Below are 24,348 nucleotides of genomic sequence, written 5' to 3' on the forward strand. Positions count from 1 at the left end.
ACTGCCCCACGTTGGTCTGTCCCTCCTGGGAGGTCCACAGCACCCAAGGACCTGTGAATGCAAACCCCAGGGTGTCCGTGGTCTCTGCTGGAGGGATGGCGGTGCAGAAAGAGAAGACCTAAGGATTCTGTTGTCCCTTCAGTCCAGATATTGGTCTGGACTTGAATCTCACCCTTCCCTCCCTGCTGCTATGCAAGTAGGGTGCGTTTCAAAAGAAACACAGAAAAAAATAATACATAATCCAATGCAAGGAAGCTAATGCCAGCCCCCTGTCTTCCTGAAAATACCATTCTGCTGGAGAATGAAGGGAAGGATTGTTTGGGTCCTCCCGACACTAGGCTCTGGATGGAGTGTGGCATAAACAACCCTTTTACAACCAGACGTGACCTGGCCCGCTCGCCCCTCGCTCCGAGTGCAGGGCTTGACATTTCAGGCCAGCCATGTGACAAGCTGCATGAGATCACTCTGAATTTGACCCAAAGTGCTTGGTTAGAGAAATACTCACCCATCTTTTTTCCCAATCACACTACAGTGTTCAGTTTGTAAGGCGTCAATTGCAGCAAATTAGCTGCCAGTCACGGAGGGAAGTACTGCTGCTAGTGAAAACTTCCCATTTAACAGCGCAAACCTCATCATTAATGTTATCATTAGCATTATTTTTTATTATTAATTTATCCCTGAGAGGCATTGAGGTCACGATTAGGGGTCAGTTGTTGCTTGACTTTCCAAAACACAGTGGTGAGTAATATCCCCTGCCTGGTGAAGCTTACAGCCTCGATCTGCTGTGCTGAAAGTTTCCCAGGGAGCAGGATCAGACCGAGAAGATGAGCACTGACCTCCTTTTCCTTTCTTCCTTACCCTTTGTGGCGTTCCTTTCTTCAGCCATCTGCTCGCTTTCACAGTGAAGGTGGGAGCTTAAATGCCTGTGGACTAGCTAATTCTTCAGTGGCCACTTCCATCCCCAATTTGCCATAGGAGGTTGCCCAGAATAGGAATAAAACTGCAGAGAACTGAGTTATTTGATTTGTTGCCTTCAGTAACTACACCCATGGCCAACAAGGGGCATCAAGGCTGAGGCATTAAAGGGCTGTAGCAACTCCAGCAACTTTGGGACTTTTTGTACTAATACCCAACTCCAAGGTAATTAATTCCCAGCACACATGGCTGGTAAACAAGGATGAGAGTCTGTTGGGTGATTACTGGATTATCCCAAGGGACTGGTACTAAAATGTTGTCTTCTGCCACACATCTGTGTATTCCCAGTTCAAGGAGAGAAACCCTTGTACTTGAGTCTGGAATGAGAGAGATGTAATTTTAAGGGAAATTAAAATAAAAAGGAACACAAAAACAAATTTAAAAAGTAAAACCTTAATTACGTTTTGGAGTGTCACTGGTGACCAAACACAAATCATGCTTTCAATAAGCATTGGACGAAACTACAAATACAGCAAGAACCTTTGCAAGTGAATTAGTTATATGCTGAATTAATTCTTCACATTAATGCATATGGGGAAGCTGTAAAAAAATTTGCACCCTCACAACTTTGCCAGCCAATAATGAAGACCCATGATAGCCTTAAATCAAAAAAAGCCTCCCAGCATTGAGGTCTGCATCAGCTGAAGAGCATTGCTAGGTTTGAAGGAGAGGAAAGAGGAATGAGAGCTTATGGTTAATGCAGTTTAGCAAAGTGTTGGCTTGGTAGAGGGAGGATGAGGAAGATGTTCTGATGACATGTTCTTCACCCCAAGGTTGACGTGGTCATTAAGGGACATATCAGAAAAACTCTCTTGAAAGTTTACCCATCTTGCAGTGGAAAACCAATGGAAGAGAATAGGATACAATAAAGCAGTGTTGAAAAATTGGACTTCTGTCCTGGAGAAAGTTCTGATGTTTCCTATTCCTAGGCAGGATGAAAACCTGAAATATTTAAAAATAAAAATAAATGAATAAGACAGTAAGCAAGACTTGTAAATACATGTTTTTCTTTTTTCTTTTATTTTCTTTCTTTTTTTTTTTGTTTGTTTGTTTGTTTGTTTGTTTTTAATGATGAAATGCCTCCAGTGAAAAGACTTTCATCTTCATTGTCTCCAGTGAAAAGAGCTAACATGTCAGAGTCAAAGCTCTGTGTTTGTTGAAATTACCCCAAATTTCACCTCTTCTGTGTCTGTCATGGTTTCAGGACTGGGTTTCTTGTCCAGAGCCCATTTTTAAGGTCTACCTGTGGCTAAGTACGTCACCTATAATGTAACTGCTTAGTAACCCAGATTTACACACGAATGTGTGTCAACATGCATGACTGCAAGGACCACGGATTTTGTTCTGATCCCAGGTGTATTCTATGTATATCTAGTTTTTGCCATATATTTCCTCATTTGGGATGTCAGATCAGTTCCAGGGCTTCCTCTGCTTGCATCCCAGGCAAACTCCTGTTGAAACAAAGAGGAATTTTGCAAGCTAATATTACTTCCCCAAAATGGGTGGGTTTGACTTCATTTCCTTTCCAGCTGCCTTGTCTGGCACTAGAGTACTGTCAGCTCTTACTGAGGACACAACCTCAGCCTGAAACATCTGAAATATCAAGAGTTACTAAGAATTTGTGTCATTTTGAGTCCTTTTCTAAAAGGGTGCTACTATGGAGAGAGGAGGTAGATGGCAGGGTAACTGAAAGGCCCTTTGGAGGGCAACTGAGGTTTATTGGCTTGTCCCTGTCTATGACCACTAATGATCTATCTTCTTCTGGGGGACTTACAAACTAAAATGAATTTCTGGCAATTGTCTCATTCTCCAAACTTATTTGTTAATTGAGGCTGAGCTATAAATATTTGCCTCCTTTTTTATTCCTTGTCAGAAACTTCCAGCTCCCTGATTGCAGATGCTGCTGTTTACTCACAACAACTTTCCTGACCAGGGTGCTCTCAGTTCACTAAGTCCATTCCTGGCTGTCCCAGGTGTTCCTAGAAACTGCTTAACCTTCACTGAATTTGTTTCCTTCTCCCCATCCCGGATACCCATGTTATTGGCTGCAGAGCATATCCTTGTCCTCCTAATGAACCATCCTCCTGTGCTCTGGAGAGGACTCACAGCCTTGCTCTATGTTGGTTTCTTTTGCCCTATTCAAAATCTTGCATCTCCAGCCATTCACCTGGCCTCAGCTACCCCAGAAAACACTGCCACAGCTGTCAGTCCATCCAGACTGCAGCTATGGAAGTCCTGCAAGTCCCTTTTGGTTTCAGCAGACCTTTCTGAGATGCCCAGAAACTGATCCTTGTGATGGAGGCAGAGATATGTCTGAGCTGGGGTGGACTGACAGAAGATATAAGGTTGGCAGAACAGTTCTCAAGGTTCTTCATTCCCCATCATGATGCTCCTTGTGGTGGGAAGACTGTCCTGACCAGTTTTATGGTGAAAGAAGCAACATGTTTTTTCATAGCCATTTAACATCCTCTTAGGATGCTGGGTGCTGCAAGGATTCGTTTCTCTGAACAAAATGCAAAACCACAGCTTCTCCTCTTCTTTTGACTGCACACACCATGTACAGCTTTGACATGTGAAACTACAAAAAGTGAGAACAGAATATGGCATTTCATTGTTGTTTTGGGGTGCTGGCTGCTGTGGGAACCCACACTTGATGCATAAAACCTAGGGTCTGTCAGTGCTTGGCTGTTCTTCCAGATCTGCTTTGCTTTCCCCTGGCTGCTGAACAGTCCCAGGGTGAAATGCTGCTGGCAGTGAGCAGTACAGCTTCCCTTTCCTCCAGAATTGGTGCATGATACAGAGCAGAGGAAGATTTCAGTGCTTGAACAGGGCTTTGTGGCTTAATCCTGGTTGAGGATTCAGTAGATGTGGGTACAAAGGGGCTGCAGTGTTGGATCCCCAAAGCAAGAGGATGTTTGCAAACCACCACAGGACAGGATGCACCAAGCAACAGCTCACCCATGAAGACTGACAGCTCTGGAGCCTGATCCTGCAAGGACAGGAGCTCAGCACACATCAGGATCCTTTCCTGGACTTACTACAGCATCACCCAGATCTGAGCCAAAGCACTGGGGCCACTTGCTCTAGGGCTCGTGGACACCTAATTTTGGGAAGGACAAAGGGCAAGCTGACACGATTATGCTCTGGCAAACATCTCTGCCTCAGCACGGTGGTGCTGGCTGCTGCCAACGAGCCAGTGTGAAACAGCCTGTCTGCAGGAAGGCTGGAGGAGCTCACAGAGGAGAAGGGAAGAGGGTAATGAAAGCAGCGTTTGGTGAGGCAGCACATGTGCGAATTTCAAATGTCTCCTTGTGCCTGCAGGGCTGGTGTGCTGCTCGTTGAACCGGGCTGCTAATTTCCAAATTGATACTTACTCTAATCCCATCCCTGAAGGCGCCATTATGGTGCATTCAGTAATGGGCTATTATTTGGGCTTGTTGCAGGGGGGCAAGAGAATGAAAGGAGGAGGGACGTTTCTGGAAAAGCACACTGATGTTGGAACAAATCAGCATCACGATGCTCCTTCCCCAATTTGCAAAGCGATTAGGCTGCTTTAGAGCTGCTTGCTCTCCTCTGGTTTGTCTGCAGCCTTGTTTTGGGGAGGAATTTCAGAGAATTTTACTGCCTCATATAACACTTATGCCCAGCAATCAATATTGATTTTAACATAACATTTTGTTTTAAGACTCCTTTTGTTGTTTTGCATTCACTGTGCATGTTAATAAGGTTTATAAAATCCATGATATTTTCTCGTTTCATGAAATCTTATTGGGATAATTACCTTGCTCTGGTGACAGATAGTTGTGCCTGAATTATATAGCAAACACATACTGTTATCAGCTTTTCTTCCATCTCCTGAACAATGCTTTCCTACTTCAGCATGCATTGGATGCCTGAATATAGAGTAAATACTAAGAAATATTTATATCCAGTGTGACCTCAGTTACAGTTCCCCCTCATGGAAAAGAAACCCTAAAATGACACCCAATACTTCAAGTAGAGTGACCTTTACTGTGAATAGAGAACAAATGAGAAATATTAATGGCTAAGCCTTCAGGACAGATCATGCACTACTTGTGTGTCTTCTCTACCCCTCCACACCCAGCTGAGAGCAGAATGACTGGCAAGCTCTGGTGATGCCGAGAGAGGAGCACAGCTGGGGAAACCCTTTCCAATTTTCATTAATTTTCATGAAATTATGTCTAGGCTCTTTGAGCCTTATGCTTTCAGGACTTGCTTGCCAGCCAGATCATCTTGACCCTGTCTTGTGCACATGCACCAGTTTGGCTACATCTACAGTGGTGTTTAATGTCAATCCTGGTATCGTTCAAAACAGCCAAAGCCAGCAAGGTATAAAAAAGGGAAAAGATACAGAAGTTGGAGAATTGCAAGGGACACCAAGAGGAGGATGTGTGTGGCAGCCTTAAAGCTGACCCTAATTGCCACTGTAGAAATTAGCTATCCGGGGCCAGGAGCTGAAGAGCACCAAGCTCACTGAGCACTGTGACATAAAGCATTAGTCAAATCCAGATCATTTTTTTGTTTGTTTTTCTCTTTTCTCAGAGTTTTTGTCTCCAAATGATCATCACCTTGTGAATCAGGTTACAAAAGTCATTGCTTGTGGGATGAGTGCTTCCTTTTCAACTTCTTGAGATCTTACATCCCCTACAAATTATCTCTGTTGTCTGTCACTGAGTTCAGTAACCTACAGATAGCCTTCATTTCTGGACTTCCAGAGCCACACCGTGAGAGAGAAATGTAGCAGATAAATCTCTCCTGGGTTTGGATATTCCTCAGCAAACAGTACTTTGCTTAATCACTCAGAGGATACTTTCTTAATTAGGTGGCTGCTCCTGGCATTTGTTTTGCAGTCATTAAATACAGCTCACTTTTAGTGGGTAGCTGCTACACAAACTGGCTGTTTAGCCAGGGTGAGACCAGGACTGAGCACCACACAGCCCCGAGTTTTCTAGACCTTGAAGGAGCCAGAGGAGGAAAGAACAGGTATCACTTCCCTCAGATATGAGAAAGAGAGTGATGTTCTGAAGCTTTGTCTGAAGGAATGAGTTTGTGTAGATATAAGACAGCGAACATGCAGTAGGTAGTCAAAGGAGAGGAAAGAAGAACTCAGGGTGCCTCAAAGCATTTCAGACAGCATTAACCAAGTGAGAGGCCAGCATCCTTCCTAGTCACAGCAGGATCCCAGCACACCAGGACGTCTGTCTCACCTTGTATCATGTGAAACTCCTTGAAAAGAAAAAAATAAAAAAATAATTAAAAAAATAAAAAGAGGGAGAGAAAAGAAAATGAAAAAAAAAAAAAAAAAAAAAAAAGGAAGAAGAAGAAAAGAAAATAAAAGAAAGAAAGAACAAGAAAGAAACAAAAAAGTCTTGGTGTGTTTTAATTTTTTTTGGCAGGTTTCAGGGGTGGAGGGATGGCTGAACATTAGTGATCCCTAATTCATGACCCCAGGCTCTGCAGGGAGCCTTTTCCACCCACATCCCCCAGCACTCCTGAGGGAAGCGTTGCCTCTCCTTGTCATGCCCAGACAGATGGAAAGAGGCAAAAGAGGCAGCAGAGCTACTGCAAGAGCTTTAAGCATGGAGTGATTGCTGAACACCTGGTCTTTTATTCACGGTGGACTGCAACCAGGACTAGAAATAAGCTGCACAGTTGAGCAGAGGATTGTGTCCATCGGAGCCCGTCACTGCTCTCTCCTACGAAGCCAGGGCTGGGAAGCCCAACACATCTTGTACAAGCAGCTTGCCGTGTCAGAGTGACCAGGAGCCACAGACCCAGCCAATGTGCAACCCCGTGTTATTGTTGGATTTGTTACCTCTCCTCACAGCTGGCAGCTCTGGAGAGGAGTTCCTTTTAGCTGCGTTTAAACGGGCGCAGATGGCAAAGCCAGCTGCTTGTTCTTTTGTTCTTGTTGGCACCGCCGCATCGCCTCTCGGTCAATTACCAGTTATTGCTGCGTGGCTGCTGGTTGCCCCCAGGTTGGCAGCCCCCCCATGTAACCACCACGCCTGAGCTGGAGTGAAGCACCCGAGGCCAGAGACAGGAGGTGGTTTCCATCATTGCTGTTTTCTAACATCCGTGGCATAAGGGAATTCAAGAAATAATGATTCACCAAGTCCCCCCCACAATGGGAATGCACAACAGGACATAAGAGGTGGGTCGTGAAGCCAAAATAAAGGTCTGTATCCTGCAAAGACCTAAGGAGAACATTACCAAGCCCTCTGGTGGTCCTGGGAAGGTCTGGCTCATCTCCTGCAGCCACATGCTGTTCTTTGAGAAATGGTCTTTTTTTTTGGTGGCGCTGTGGTGTTAGGTTTGAAGGAAAGTCAGGAGACAGAGGGATGGTAAGGGGGTACACACAATGGGTTATAATTCAGTGTTAGGATCCTCCAATCTGAAATATGCCATGCATGGTTTTGGTGTGTTTCAGGCATTCAAAGGCTCAGGCCCGTGGCAACAACCACAACATATAATCAAACAAAATAATCAAACACAATATAAAAAAAAAAAAAAAAACTGCATAAAACATTGTATTTAATTGCAGTAAAAAAGATTAAAAAAAAAAGTAAGAACAGTGAAAACATTTAAGAAATCACTAAAGTTTTCACTTAATCAATACCTTTCCTTTCAATGTGTTGTTCTCTTTGACCTCTGACAGCACCAATGATATTTCACCAGCTTTTCAGAGACAAGTCTCCCTTTAGTATGATTTTCTTTCTTTTGCCACATCCAACAACTGATTTCAATCTTATATTGAAAGCACAAACTATTTTGCATGGTTATGTGTAGAATTTCTTTGTGACAGTTTCATGGAACAAGAGCCAGGGGGAAAAATCAACCCAGGCACCGATAAAACTTAATAAACAAGACTCAGGCGATAGATCTTGAAAGCAAACTTTGGTGCTGGTGTCCAGTAACAACCCCGAGCATGCTAAAAGCTCCTTAGCTGAATGAAGTGCCACTGTGGCATGGAGGCACTTCCCAAGCTTTGCAGAGAAGTCATCGAGCAAAGGTCAGAGACAACTCCAAACATCCTCCACTAAATGTCACCGCATTCCTGCATGATGGCATTTTAATGAGCACCAACTGTTTCCATTTTGTCAAGATTTCCAAATAAGTGAAGACAATATGACACTAGAAGGAAAAGCATCATACTTAGGCCATTTCATAATAGCTATAAATCTTCCTCTCCCCCCCCCAAAAAAAAAAAGTTAATAACTGCAATTAGGAGCAAAAGGAGAGAGTTCAGCTCCGATAGCTGTCAGAGAAGAGTGCTGTAAACTTCTGGAGAATTTTAAGGAGGGCTGTAAGTCACCACAGGCAAGCATTATGTTAAGGAAAAAGTTAACGGAGAGCCACAGACATGGATTTTAATATCCCATTGATTTGCTTTCCCTGTGCTCTGGAGGACTTTCCATCATTACAGACACTGGATTGGAAAGTTTCTTGCTGGAGCCTGCCCATCAGCAAATGGTCAAGGAAGAGTCAATGGTGGGATGAGGGCCAAGCCAGAAGTCTTAGATCTAAATGAGATTGGGGATGTTATCTTGTCCACAGCCTGAAACTCACCACCCACTCCCAGCCTGCACAGAGCTGTGCAACAACCTGCATTTATAAAGCCAGAAATTTGTCTTCATTCTTGGCTTTTGAGACCTCGATGACAGAGGCTATCATCCCAGCATGGCTGGACAGCATTCCACAACATTGCTGAGAGCAGGTTTTGGGTTTTGGAATCCCATTTGTATGCACCTCTACTGTGTAGTACCCACACAAACACCAAGCAAAATCACAGACCCGGAGTATGTTGTGATGTGATATCCCTCATCCTTCAATAGAGAAAGCTTCTCTGAAACCAGAGAGGGTTTGAAGAGTGAAACAGGGCTTGCACGCAGCAAAATGGTTCCAATTTCACCCATTTTGGGGAAGTAGAGCAGGTGCACAGACACACTACACAACTATATGTCCACACCTATTCACGACATCTGTCAAAAAGGCAGTTCTTTGCCCTGTGGGAGTACAGCTCCTCATGCACCACAAGGCATCTGGATTTGATTTTTCCTATCATTTTATACGAGAGGGGAAAACAAGTTGCAGAGCAGTTGAATAATTTGCCAAAGGTCACAGCATTCAAATAACGACTGGGACCTTTTAGTTTGGGTTTGATTCCCAGTCCTGCACACTGGCCTCCTGAAGAACAGACAGGTTTAAAAAAAAAAAAAAAAAAAAACACACCTGAAGTAAGAAGAAAGCTGGAATCCAGGCAATACTTCTCTAGAATTTAAATTTAACTCTAGGACAATGCAAGCCATTATTTAGCTGTGTTAGAGGCTTTTGCTCACCTGAGGGAATGTGTTTTGGTGGGACCTGCTGTATGTGATTATCTGAGGGACCTATTTCCGTACGGAGCTGGAGGGAAGCAGGATTTGGTGAAACTCAGGAAATACAAGGGGGAGAGGATACCAGCCCCTTGCACACTTCCAGCCCAAACATAACACAAGCATAAACCCAAATTACAGTGAAAGTGCCTTCTATAGCCAAAATCTGAACCCATTGCCTCTCCTCTTTGAAACAAAATAAAACATACACACACAAAAATCCCTCCTTTCTCCTGCAGTTGAAAATCTGCCAATTCATAAGTGCTAACTATTATTTCAATTTCTCTCTTCAGTGGTTAGAAAGTGCTAATATTTTTGGCTCTGTCCCAGCTGACCTGACCTCTCCGACATCCTATATCACATGAAAACCTTCCTGTAGATCTGCACTGGCGATAGTGTCATAAAAAGCTTAGGAGGGGAGAGAGCCAAGGGACTGGGGAGGGAAGAGAAAGGAATGATTAAATAAAGCAATAGCCAGGCACCCACATAAAAATCTATCTAGGTGATGAAGCTGCAATAAATGTGGCACATCAGAGCTTTCGTATAAATGGTCAGGGTAAAATATATTTATATATATATGAAAGAGTAGTTTAAAAATTACTCTGAGCCCACATTACCCACCACCACCAAAAGAAAAAAAAAAAATGTCTGAAGCGTAGTATGTTATTGATTTTTTATAAGTCAGGGACAAATTTATTGGAGAGAAAAGTTCATTATTTAGTAATCCCACAGCTCAATCTGCTCTGCTGGCCATTAACCCTCAACAGTTCCCAAGATAAACTCCCCGTGAACTCTCTCCATGTGTTGCCTCAATGAACTGCAGATGAATTCTGCTGAATGCTCGTTCAGCCTCGCCAGGATATTCATTGTGCTTTTTGCTGACACGGATCCCAGTTCACCTGGGTACCATAGCAGCGGCCATACCCACCTTGGCACCCACACGATGCTGCTTCCAAGAAATCACCCTCCAAGCTCTCATCACTCACCTGTGAGCCCTTTCCAGGTCCTACCCACACTGAGAGCATTAAGAATGAGCAGCCACATGCATATGCATTAAATGCACCAACTCTCATAATTCTCCTACAGCTCTTAAATGAATTGGTATTAATGGTTCACGAAGTAGAAACATGTGGGAAAAAGGAGCTTTTTCACAAGCAGCGTGGCATCATCAGTAATTGATGGTCGTGTGTGTTGTGCACACACATACATAAAACACAAGTACATCCCACTCCATTGGTAGTGTTATTTCCAACAGGCACAGGGACACATATTCTGACCCAGTTCTATATATCAGCTCAGTTAACATGGAAAATGCTGTGGCATGAGGGTCAAGACAAAATAGGCGTAAATGCCACTGTTCTTATCTGATGGCATTTTATACCCAGCTTGCACAGGTGGAAAGCTCTGCTCTAGGTAAAGGTTTGCTGGGAATAAGGCGAGGGAAACAGAACTCTGAAAAACACTGTTGTGAAATTACAAGGGGAAGGAAAATATATTTGCCTTGTATGTGAAATCTATCTTGGTAAGTCATTTGATAGAGTAGATGAATTGCTCATCCGAGGCAGGTTGAAGTACAGAGTGTGAAGGGAAGAAATAATTGAAACCAGCCATCATAAACACTCACGGTAAGGGAAATCATGCGTTCAGGAAAGGTCCTAATCATCCAGTGACCATGAGGCGGGTTACAAAACACAGGGCAGCCTCATGGAGAAGGAGCTATTGCTTTGGTTACTGCTTTACTCCAATTCTCGTAAATCAGGGCTCTTTCAGCATTCCCACTTCTCAGAGGCACCGGGCACTGGTCCCTCTCGTGCTGATGCGATGCGTTTGCTTGATGGAGGAGCTCTTGAGTTTCTTTGGCCCCGAGATGGGGAACACAGCACCAGAGGGGAGAACAGACACAGGTGGACACTCAAATTATCATTAATTACGGAGTTCCAGCTAATCAGCTGAGGTGCAGGTTACATTAGGATGAGAGCCCGCACCAGCCAGTTTTGCTGCCTCTGCTGACTGGTGGTAATTTATTAATTTGTGTTGATGGATTTTTGCTAGATGCTTTTCAGCAGGGCATCCAAGCAGAGGGAGCAACGCTCAGCTATCACTGAGGTGCAGGACAGTTCCCAGATGTAGAAAAACCATGTTTTCAGAGCTGCAGAGGAAATTTTCTGTGTGGGAAGCTGGCTGGCACTTGAATCCTCCTCATTCTGCCAATGCAACAAGCAGGAAATCATAGCTCCTGGAGCACCCAGGCTGCACCGTGGGCTTATTATGGATGTGGGCTTTAACCTGCAGAGAGCTTAGCCTCAATACAGGCATCAGCTAAACCAGAATACATCAGGCACCACCTGAAGGAGGGGTGGGAAAGACCTGGGCATGCTCCTGTCCACTCCATCTGCCCTCCCACATTCTCCCTCTCCCACACGCAGTGGCTTGAACAGTCAGTGTGGCTGCTAAGTGATGAGGACCTGCCATGGACTTCAGATCATTCACACACTGGTTGTCCTGAATGCACCTTCAAGAAGCTGGGGAGGTTTTGGGGATGGTTTTGGACTGGTCCCCATCCCTGAAGGCTGTGGATGCCTTTTTCCCCATAGCTGGGGACCCTGTTCATCTGCTAATGGAAGGAAGGTGGCAGGGGAGCCCTCCGAGCTCCCCACAAAGGTGCAGAGTAAGGCAAGCACCATTGCTAACGTCCCAATCAAAGCTGCTTTACCCAAAACCGCATCTTTGTTTTCCATAGGACAATACTGAGCCGTGACCCCCCTCCTGGGATCAGTCAGTGATATATGCCTATTGATACAATAGGCATATTGATATATGCCTATTGATATGATATGCCACCTGAATCCAAGTGGGATAAAAAAATCTGTTACTTGTTGTTACTGAGCTTGTGCTATGGGAGGTGCTGACAGCTCCCCTGAAGGTCCCTTGGTGGTGTTACCCCTCAGTCTGCTCCTCTAGGCCACAAGCAAGGAGTAACAACTTGATCATTTTATTATTTCCAGGAAAAAAAAAAAAAACGAATCTAGAGTGAGAAGTGAAACCATATACTTCAATTGGTCAATTGTAATCAAGAAAAAGAATTAAATTTAATTTGTAAGTAATATGTGTCTTATAAAGGCACTATCTCCACCATCTCTGGAGACATTAATCTTTTCTAAAGTCACATTTCTTAATTGGTTCAGGTGTTTCCTCCCTGCACTGTGGAATCAGGGGGTTGGATATGGAAAGACAGGGATATCCCTTTAACATGGGACCTTTGAGCCTGGGGATATTCATGTCACAACACAGGGAGTGCCTTGTAGATCTGGATAGATGAATAGATCAAGAGGGTTTAAAGCCTCTTCTTTCACCCTCATCCTTCCTGTCCCATGGCTGGTGTGGAAGGGAAAAGGAGAAAACAGAACCAGAGGGAAATGTCACCACCAAATACCCTCTGCCCTTTCATAAAGCATGGTGTCATGAATGAAAACAAATCACTCTTCCCTGGGGCAATGCACTCACTTCCTAAGCACCTGCCAGGAGGCTTCTCAGGTTTAAAAAAAAAAAAAAAAAAAAAAACAAACAAAAAAAAAACAGGGCTTGGTGTTTGGAGATCATTTATTTATGTGCTGGTTACTTCAGAGTCCTGTACGTGTATGCAAAAAGCCTCCGGGAAAAACTGGGTAAGAACAGGAATTTCAGCTGCTCTCTGTGACAAGCGGGTGCTTTATGCAGCCAATACACACGTGGAGGCAAAACAGCCCGGCAGGAATTAGCTAGCAAAAATCAAACCTCCTCTGTGCAGTCCAGCACGGGACACTTTGTGTCTGGAGACAATGAAGTGACCTGAGCTGTAGCTGCTATTTCAGATAAATCCAAGAAAGAAGCACGTACAACAAGAGGAGAAGAGTTTGATCTGACTTTAAAAATGCATATTTAAAAATGAGAGTATTAGATGGGTTCTTCAGGGAGCTTTCACTTGATCTACAAGCTTTGCCAAGGACATTTTTTTTCTTTTCCTCCATGATCAAAGCACCAATGCAACCCATTTCCCCAAAGTGCTGGAGACAGCCCCAGGTCCAGGAGGTAATGCAGCAACTTCGGTGCCCGTAGGTCAGGAGAGAGCCCCGGTGCTGACTGCCTTTGACATCAACGAGGCTGACACACAAGCCAGACCTGTGCCCTGCTTCGTGTGCCCCAGCCTGACAAGTCAACAGAGCTTTGCCAATCTGCACAGACACTTCAGGCTTTCAGGACCGTGCATTACTTTATCCAGGTCACTTGCTTTTTAGGCCTGGCAGAGGCAGACACAGCTTTTCCTTTGCCCGCAAGCTCTGGCTGTGTTTGCAGCCCTCTCCTAGGAGGAAAGCAAGAAGTTTTAAATCCCCTTTTTGTTTTCAGGGATGGGGAAGTAAAACAGGTTCTCAGAAGCGCCCAGGAATTAGGAAAGGGTACAGAAACTTTTCTTCTGAGGAGACACCAGACTGTCTGCCCAGCTTGCTTTCCAAAGGAGAAACCTCTCTGCTTTTTGGAATTTTTGGACAGCAGGACAATGGTTCCCCATGGCTGGGAGTGTGTTCTGGACATAACTTAGTAAGGAGTAAGAAAAATGTTTTTACCTAAGGCCCAAAGGGTTATTGGCCCAAAATGATTTAGGCTCAACATTTGCAGATCAAGGTGTGTTTTATTTGATTAAGTCAGACCAAAGGCAGATCTCCAAAGTGGTCTTCTTTGGTTTATACATATGTTTAGCCCAAAATGTTACTCAGAATGTTTTCTGAAAGCTGCCTTGCCCCTTTCCAGGACACAATGATGTGCTTGTAGAAGCCTTCACCAGTTCTTCATCCTCTGTCAGTTTTTCAAGAATGAGTAAATCAGCACATCTATGTCTCATAGGAGCAGATTGTCAGCCTTTAAATCTCCTTCAACAGAAGCTAGGGAGTTGAAATTAAATGGCATGAAAAGCGAAGATTTGTGGCCCTTGCAACATCTGTGATTTATGGCCTACAGATACAGGAAAAGACTCATTGCCATCCCACCCCTTATTAAGCTCTTCCATTGACTGCTGGTTAAATTTTGTCTGGGAATGGTTCAGAATAAACATTTAAATCTCCAACAGCATATTGAACAACATCTTTCCAAGAAGCATAAATAAAACAGATCTGTGTCTTCAGCCATCTGCACGCAATCACAGACTGCTTATGTTTCAAGCCCTGGTCCAGTGAACTTCGAGATTAAATGTTTTGGAGAGACACATCAGACATATGAGTTCCTCCGTAACCTACAAGCACTGGTACAAACTGGAGATGCTGAGCCTGTCTCCTGGCTGATGAAAACATCACACCTTCAGGGGCAGAAGAGATGTGGCTGGAAAGAAAATACTTTATAGTTACTTGGTTGAGGATGGAGAGGGTCTTTATTCGTGGAGAAATAAAGGTCCCAAGAGCACTGGTCCCCAGGGCTGTTTGGATGGAGTTTGCCACTTCATGACAGCTTCTACTGCAAAAAATTGACTCCCATTTTCACTTTTCGCCCTACATATGAGGAAAGCCCTTTCCCCTCCCACCTTGAGGATCCCATCCCAGTGGGGCAGGAAGCCTCCATGCAGCTCCTTCATCCAGCAGGACACATACTCAGGGGGCCGTCATGGTCTCCCAGGACACAGCCCAAATATAATTATCCCCAGGGTTGCCTCAGGCACTTTGGGCAGGCACATCCTTGAAGGACAAGCACTCCATAAACACCAGCACTTCTCTGCCTCATGTGAGTTGCTTGTGCCTTCTGGTTTAATTCTTGTATGGTTTATGCCCTAACTACACCTCATGCTGTGTTGTGGTTTGCTACCTGTGCCTCCAGACTCTTTGAGGGCTCCAGAAATTACTTCAAAAGCTAACAACAACAACAAAAACAACAAATGAGCAATTGATTGTCAGGAATATTCTTAAGCATATTCACACACCTTTGAGAGTTTTCTTTGTCATCAGCAAGCATTGAAACAAAGAGTGCTTCTGAATAAATTATGGAATATTATATATTATGAAGGAGTATCTTTTCCTGATGCATTCCCTAAAATGTGTTTGGTGCCCAAAGCATCACTGTGAGTTATTTTGTTTGTTTGTTATGGTTTTTTTTGTTGTTGTTGTTTTGTTGTTTTTTTTTTAATAATTGTGTGCATGGAACAAAGGACATCTTAGTGGTTTACCCTGTGTCACACCGGTTATAATACCATTCAAAGCAGATCCCAGTTTCCAGCCCAGTGAACAGCCACCCAAGGAAAACTTCTTCCCAGACAGTCTTGGGGGATTAGGCCAATTTACAGCCAAACACCCATCATCTGGCTAACTTTGATATATTAGTTTAAGTGACTCTCTCTTTCTCTCTCTTTTTTTTTTTTTTTTTTTTTTTAATATTTTGCTTCTTTCTTAGGCAACTGAGAGCTAAAATGACTGCTTGAGAAGACTATAGCTGAAGGAGCAACTTGCAGCCCTCTCAGCATAGATGATGAAGAGGATAACAGAAGGTTCAAGACTCTTCATAGTGCTTTTGCTTGTACTTTCATCTCCTTGGGGAGAAGGATGTTCTCCTCTGGTATATAAGAGTGAAATGCTGCAAAATGGTGCAACTGTGCTCCAGAACAGCATGGTACTGATTCAAAACAAATAGTTAAAAAGTGTAAAGCAATAACCTGAGTGAATCCTGATACTGAAAAATGTTTACATGTACATTGTGTAGCACAGTGCTTATATCCACAGCCTCTGACCAACTGACTTTGGCTCATAAAGTGTCTCAAAATCCCATCAATTGTCTTAAAATACTGTGTCACGGTTGTCAGGCAGATGAAGAGAATTTCCTTCCTTCACCCAGCAGAACTGTGTTGGGTAGTAATCAGCAAGGCAAATCTGGGCTGCATCGAAGTGGGAGCACATCACAGCATTTCTCACATTGGCAAGTTCACTAATTACTGTAAGGACTATAATGACACGGACACTGGTTCAATTGGCTCTTGAAGGTGATTTGAAAATAATTTACAGATGCATTTGTATATTTCCCAGGAACAAGTAGACCATCTAGAAAGTTCTGTGATGAAATTTACATTAAAAAAGAAAATGTCACTAATATCATAGTCTTGCTGTTGTCAACAAGACGATTATGTGTGGGTGGGTGTTGGAGCAAGAGAAAGGACAAAAATTGCTGTGCATTCATTGCAATTTTTCCAAGTTTGGGATTTTCTTTTGTTTATTTTTCTTTCTTCTTGACAAATCTACCTTAGGCTACCTTAGGTTATACAAAATTTACAGAAAAATAAATCTTTCCGTCTTTCCATCTGGCTGGTTTTTTTTTTGGCTGAGAGTAGAAATGAAGTGCTGGAGTTGGTATGGATTGAGACTGATGGGTTTTGCATAGAGGTGGAGGAGGTGAGAGAATCATCCTCCCTAGTCTATCCACTGTCCCAAGTGTCCCAGACCTTAAAGCAAGGCAGAGTTCAGGTGCCTACAAAGCCTCACCAGCACTCAAACAAACAAGAGGCCCCATACTGGTCTCTGGTTATTACCTCATTATCTTAACACAAATTTTAACATCTTTCTTGCCAACAGGCCATTCTTCTGCATTGGAAATCTTGTGAGAATATTGACTTTGCAGGATTTGGTGGGAGTCCACTGGTGCATCCCTAAAAAGATCTTTCTGAACACTGTTCCAGATGGCTGGGAGCTTCCCCATGAAGGTTTCCATGCCACTGCATCCAAGTCCTAGAAGACTGTTAAGGCAAGAAGCAATTTGAAGTCATGGTTTGTTATAGATGGAGTAGGCTGACATAGAAGATGTTGAGCGAAGATGATAGGATTTGGGCTGGAAATACATGAAGATGATAAGAGGTTTGTAGATTCATAGAAAATGAGTCAGGATAATACATATCATACATACCTGTCTCATTTCAGAAAAATATTTGTCTGGTCTGCTCTCCAGCTTCCAGAGATGGAGTTCCCAGCCTCACCGTAAGCATTTTGCTCCAACATTCTACTTTGTCTATTCCAAATTAATCTATTTCTAAACACTTTGCCAAGAATGTTTCATGCTTCCATAATATCTGGCTCCATTTCAGTCAAAAATACCATGTGAATAGCTTTTCTGATGATGTTATGTCGTAGGCTTTGCTCTTCTTCTTAGATTGAATGAAGAAGCAAAGAGGAAATGCAGACTGGGGAAGAAAATGAAAGGGATGGAATATCTCCAAAGCTCAAAACAAATAAAGAAATGTTTGGGTTTGAGTTCTGGGCATACATTCAGGATGGCTCTGATTTTATTTAGACTGGGTGGCCCATTTCTGTGTTTATTAGGATCACTACACTAATGAAGGCTTAAAGAGAAATGCCGCAAGAACAAATGCTGGGAAAGTCTTTTATGTATCTAATGACACTTAATTTCCATAGTAAATGCCTAATGTTTAACGAGTATTTTATTCTTTCCCAATTTACATATTTATAGTTAACTTTTGTAGCTGCTCGTGAGTAATTAGCCGTCTGTTTAAAGGGAGCCTGTGAACCATACAGCCACATGCTCATTCTAGCGATAGTAACAAAAAACAACAACAAAAACAACGAAACTTGGGCAGTTCTTTCAGGAAAACATTTGATTGTGGATAATTGAAAGAAAGTCAGCAAAAAGAGCAAAGGAATTACATAATAAATAAAATACAAGGGAGAAAAAATAGGACAAGATGACATTGAGTGTGAACTGAAGGGAATTTCCCCCGTTGTGAGAATATTTGCAAGAGCTGAGAAATCTGGAATAACGCTGTTCTCATGTGCCAAGTCCGTCACCTGTACCATTGATAAACAGCTTGTGGTCACCATGGAAACTGCACAAGGGGATTCAAAGCATCGAAGAAATAAAGCTTTCTTCTGATATAGAATGGACAAGTTATTGTGAAGGTAAGGAAGGAGTCAAGTTGCTAGTTGCTCTGAGGGTGAAGTCCTAATCTGGCTACACCACTGCGAGACACCAGATCGTGTGATACCTCGTCTGTGGTTCAGCCTTGTTCATGCAGGTCTCTATTGACTTCACCCAAACAGGACATGGGAGAAGCCCTGGAATTTAGGGTGTATCCTTTCTTGTCAAAAGGTATCTCACAGATACAAAACAGCTGAGAGCAAAGCAGTGACATAAAGAAATCTAATTTTAGAAATTAAGGAGGGTTCTTGACATTGGCCTCAAAAGCTTGAGGAAAAATGTAAAATCTAGCTTTTATATTTGCACTCCATGCTTGCTGTGATCAAATAAGAATGAAAATTAAGAGTTAAACCAAGTGTAAAAGAGGTATTTGGGAGAAATATCTTCTGAGACATGCCCTGAACCTTACTGCTGATAAACAGCATTCAGGAACAAGGCAAGTCTGTGGCTAGGAGTTTCCAGGCAGGTAGTAACAAGGCCATTTATTGTGCTGGGCCATAACCTTGCTACCAAACACAATAATTGGGTGTTTAACCTTTATCTTGATAGCATAAACTAGTCGTGCTCTTCTTTTTCTCAGGATTGCCTATGGCTGAAATCTGTGGGAAGTTGCAAATACAACTGATGTACACATGTATATATATAAAGTCTTGATGTGCATATAGTCCAGATACCCGTCATCCAGCATAAGACCAATGAATCAGATTCCTCCTAACTCCCACTAATCTTCCCTGATATCAACAGAATCAGATGATGGTAACCGAGTTTAGCACATGAGCTCATGTTCCCCAGCAGTCTGATTGCGTGTGGGTTTGTGTGTTAAGCCTCTGACCTCAATTAGTGTCATTACAGCTCTCATGGAAAAAAGGGCTCCAAGAGATGGGACACGACTGTGCTTGCAGGTATCTTGTCCATGTGTCAGAGGAGAAAGGGCAAGAAAGAGTGCTCTAAGGGCTAGTAGATCCTGTGAGGTGTATTTGGTCTTCTGTTGAATTTCCCCTTGACTGTTCAACCATTGCCACTTCTGGAGGGTGTGCTACTACAAGAGAGTGCATATAAAAGTAGCTACATTGCTGTGGTGGCTGGAAATCATTTCATGCTTCCCAACACCCCTGGCTATCTTCAGCATGAGAGCTTATGCATATTGAAACTGTTGCAGAGCTAAATTAAGTCAGAAAAGGCTTTTGTATTCATTCCAATAGGCTTTGATACTTCTCTGTCTTGTCTTTAGCAATGCTGTTCTTCTCTGCTCCGTGGTCCCACCCAACATTTCCTGTGGTCAGCATGCACCCCGACCTTTCTGAAGGTCAATCCTGACCCTTCAGGAGCTGTAGGGACATCATGTTGAGCAGATGGAGGGCAGCACTTAAAAGAAGTACTGATGGATGGGAGGGAGGCAAACCTCACAAAAAGGTCTCCATTCTTCTATGGGTCCTTATTCTGAATAGTAACCTCTATCAGGGTCTCATCTCCAGTTCTGGACATTCAGCAAAATAAATCTAAATGCATTGTGCTACATTTTCTGAGCCTCAGATGTACCACACTGTTTAGGAGATTGTGAAGGCACTGACCTTGCAGATCCACAAAATGTTGGCATCTGTACCTTCCAGCTGTTGGAAATCACAGCAAAAATAATGCTCCAAACTGAGCTAGCATTTGACCTAAATTCATCTAGCAGGGAGATTCAGCAGGACTTTTTCCAATGGCCTGTGGTATGTCACATTTTTCTTTCATGCCTATAGACTGTATTTTCAAATAAGACACATGACAAAGTCAGCACGAAGCACGATGGCACCGAGACAAGAGCACCATGCTAGGTGTAGAAGAGCACAAGGGAGCAGAAAGGGTGGGTGGAAGCAAACAGAAATCCCAACAGGATCCAAAGTGATCAGGATATCATCAGGTGACTTCTTGCCACTGCTCATCCTCCCTCTGTGTGGGCATCAAACACATGAGGACACCACCAAAGGCCACGCTGCTTAGATGAAGACCATCAAAGACAAAACTTTCACCATGTCAGTGCGGGTCACAGTCGTGCAATTAGGGTCACAAGGAAGACCAAGCCATTCTTTGTGTGGAGCTCCAGATACAGCGTAGCTCTGAGGAAGGAAAGGAGCATTTGCATCAGTAAAGAAGCAGAGCTCTTGGAAGTGACAGAATGCCACTCACATTTCTCAAACTTTTTAGTTTGCTGTATTCTGGGGTCTTTACTGGTGGCATTAAGTTGATGACTTCATAAACATCTAAAAAGGAGAAGTTGAGGAAAGTACAAATGAGTTTCACCTCGGTTGTAATGACTATAATTTTCTCCCATAACTATAATTTCTGTAATTAATGGCTGCATTCTTCTATTGTTGCAGCATTTGGAGATGACAAAAAATGAGCAAGTGTTTTTGTTTCAGTGACAAAAGAAGAAGATTAGCTGGTTGAATGCTGATAGGAAATGTTTGGTGGGAGGAATAAGCAAGGAAGGACTGATAACAAGTTTAGTGGTATTGTTTCTTTACTGTATTATCTCTATTTTACTGGAAGGCAACTGCAGCAAGAGCAATGATCTGATGGGATGCTGAAAACCCCTTTCTCCTCCAAGGAGCTCGGTGGCTTCTGCACCTGGATGGACTCCTTAAGGCATCTCATCATACAGTGTGCAAAAGGTGCTTTCTCTATTTTAAGCATACCATGGGGCTGATTTGGAAGTCTTAGTTCAAATCCTAGCTCTTCCCAGATTCCACATCTGATCACGTAACCTTTCTCCTTGGGCACAATCCCATTTGTTAAAACAAGAACCTCTTCTCTTTCCCTGGAAGTCCCCAGAAGGGTTTGTGCTCTCCCTGAGGTTTACATCACAACTTGACCGATGGCAATACCAGCATACATGAGGTCTTTGTTGTTTCATTTGTTTGTTTGATCTCAAATCTCCACTGTATTTTGGTAATAATAATCAAACAACTAATATTCACCATCTTTGTAAGTGTCAACTTCTCCAATGCCTGCTCAGTGATGCAGGAATTATTTGTCCCATGGCAATCAGCACTCCCCAAATGGCATTATCTGAAATCAGTTCCTGGTATCGAGCCATGTCCAAAGAGGGAGTTATCCCCAGTGCAGATGGCCTGGCTAGCACTGCTGACATGACGCCTGACTTCCCCTCTTCCTCACAAAGTTTTGTACCTACAAAGCCTTAATGAGTGACTGGACTTTGCTGTCACACCCTGTTCAAATGGCTATTTAGGTGAATGGCCATGAAGAAGGCAGTTACCCTCTGCCTTCAGCTGGCTGGAGAGTCAGTAGATGTTTCCAATCTAAATTAACTTGTCTCCAAAGAGCATCTCATGAATTTGTTTCTGAGGCTAGAGGGCAGGAAGATAATGAAATCCAGACTTCACCTGTAACCTCCGCAGGAAAAAAAAAAAAAACAAAAAAAAAAAACACACACACAATGATTTCATACCTACCTGGTCCCAGCATGGGGCCATCAGATCAAACTCTCTCTGAGAAAAGTGAGATTTTCTGCATTTAATGTATTCAGCACCACTTTTCACTGGGGGAGGTTGAGTTTCACCTCGTGACAGTGATTTTTCCCCTTTTTCCTTGCTGGTTTGTTCATCGCCCTCCCCTCATGCTTTGCCAACGAGGGAGGATGTTCATGACTGTGTGTCATTTCTGCTCCCCTTCTGGGACTAGGGACTTGACTCAAGGTTTTTTGTACCTTCCATAGATGCTGCTTAAAACTGACTCCATACTTTTATACTGCCAAATTACACCCATCAGAAAGGTACAGAAGCACTACTTTAGTAACAGAGCTTTTTTTTTCTCAGTGCTCAAAGACTACTTTCAGGCAATGGCTAGGAAATCAACCGTGAAGAGTTTCCTACCTAAACATAGGTACTTAGTTATAAAAGTTTTACTCCCTTAAAGATAAGATAAGATAAGATAAATAAAATAAAATAAAATAAAATAAAATAAAATAAAATAAAATAAAATAAAATAAAATAAAATAAAATGAAATGAAATGAAATGAAATGAAATGAAATGAAATGAAATGAAATGAAATAAAAAAGTTTCCTAAATGAGGAGGCTGATCTATATATGAACTTTTGGAAATGCCTTGCCTGTATATGGTTGTCCCCACCCCACGGCTTTGGGATGGAACCTTTGGAGGCTTCTAGCCTTGGTCATGCAAAATCAACCTTTTTAAAGCAATGAGGCCCTGAAGGTGGTTTGAGGCAATGTGGCTGATCTGACACTGAGGCAGGCAGGACCATGACATGTTGAGCCGTTAAGCAAAAAGGTTTACCATGCAATGCTAAGTCTCTCTTAGTGTTGAGAAAAATATGCTTTCACCCCAGACTTCCATTCCTCTGCCTGCTGCCCAGCCCATCCAGTAAGGTTTTCTTCATCCAAAAGATTTTTGCAGCAGGGGAGAGGCACAGGAACTATGTGGTAGCTCATAGTATAAGTAATGGGCATGAAGCTGGCTTTGTGTTAACTAATGAGAGGTCCTCCTGCTGGTGGACATGCTCCATTCCCCACCTCAATTCCTCCTGGTTCCCAGGAGTGATCCACCAGGGTTGCCTCCTCCTGGCCTTTACAGCTGGCTACATCAAGGCAGAAAGAAAACATTCTCTGCTTCCCTTTCACTCAGTTTTACCTCAGTTGCTCTAGTCGCTGACCCTACTCTTCCTCTTCCAAAGTTACAGCTGAGCTGTGCTGACGAAGCCCCCCAAGAGCCCTTTCCCTACCTGCTCAAGGCTTCTACTCAAGCCTGCAGTGGAGCATTGCTTCCTTTGGCTTCCCACGACCCATAGTCCTGCCCCTTTGTTTTGTAATTAACTGGATGGAAATCAATAATTAATTATGATATCTTCTTCTGAAGATGGAGTTGCATGAATCCAGGAACAGGATACTGATTTACAACAAGGGGGAATCTGAAGTGAGAGGTGAGGACTGCATATGTTGACCACAGCACTGGTTTATCTCAAGTCTTTTCTATAATATATGAGCATCTTTCTGCTTTTCACACCTAGTTCTTCCTCTTGTACTGGTGAGATTGCAAGTCCAAGCCAGAGGGTGGAGATTGTTCTGAAGCCACATAGATACAGCCTTCATTTGGCTTTCTGCTTCCATTGAGTTTGCTCCATTCCTCTCAGAGAGGAGTCCAAGGCCATGTCTTGGCAATACCTCACCCCACAAACAGACAGAAGATCAGAAGACAAAACTCAAACCATTTCCATTGCCACAAGGCAACTGCAACTACGGTTCTCCATGGCAGACAAAGGAGAATAAAAGTGTCATAGCTCAAGCTTTAAAAAAAAAATAAAAATCTAACATTATCAAAATATGAATAAATAAATAAATAAAGGAAGAAAAAATAGTCTTTTAATTGCAGGTTGAATCAAACCTGGAATAAACTCTTTCTCTCCTTGTTTCAGCTTTTTCTAAAAATAAAGGCTAACAGAGGTCAATTTTGAACCACCACTTCAAACCTTCAAAAAGCAAGTGTTTTGTTCTGAAACTGGCAATCAAAAAAACATTTCAAATCCTCCAAAAATAATATATATATATATATATTACAGACTCTTTGTTATGTGCTTTTAGCCAAAATGTTTTGCTGAGTCCATCCAGAATGAACAAGCATTTCAGGTCAACCTGAATAGATTTATGTTTTTTCCCAGAGATAAAATATGCTACCAAATGTATGCATTTATTTATTATGCATTTTGGCTGTAAATACAAATGCTGCTTTATGCCCACAAAATGCACAAGCTATCATTTAAAAAAATGTTTATATTAACTCTGGAAGTTGGGCGTACTGCCTAGCAGAGAAAATAATGTCAATTACCCACACAAATAGCTTTCCAAATCTCTCAGTGCCTGCTTTCTGCATGAGCAGTTAGATTCATAGAAATTAGAGATGGGAAAAGATCTTATTAACGTATCTCATCTACCTCACTGCTAGTAAAGGTTTGTCCTCCACTGTGTGGTTTCTCACTAGGTTTGGCCAGACTAGATGTAAAATGATGGGGGCCTCTAGGGTAACTAATTA

This window comes from Aythya marila (assembly GCF_965140915.1).
Source record: "Aythya marila genome assembly, chromosome: 4".
Classification (NCBI taxonomy): Eukaryota; Metazoa; Chordata; class Aves; order Anseriformes; family Anatidae; genus Aythya; species Aythya marila.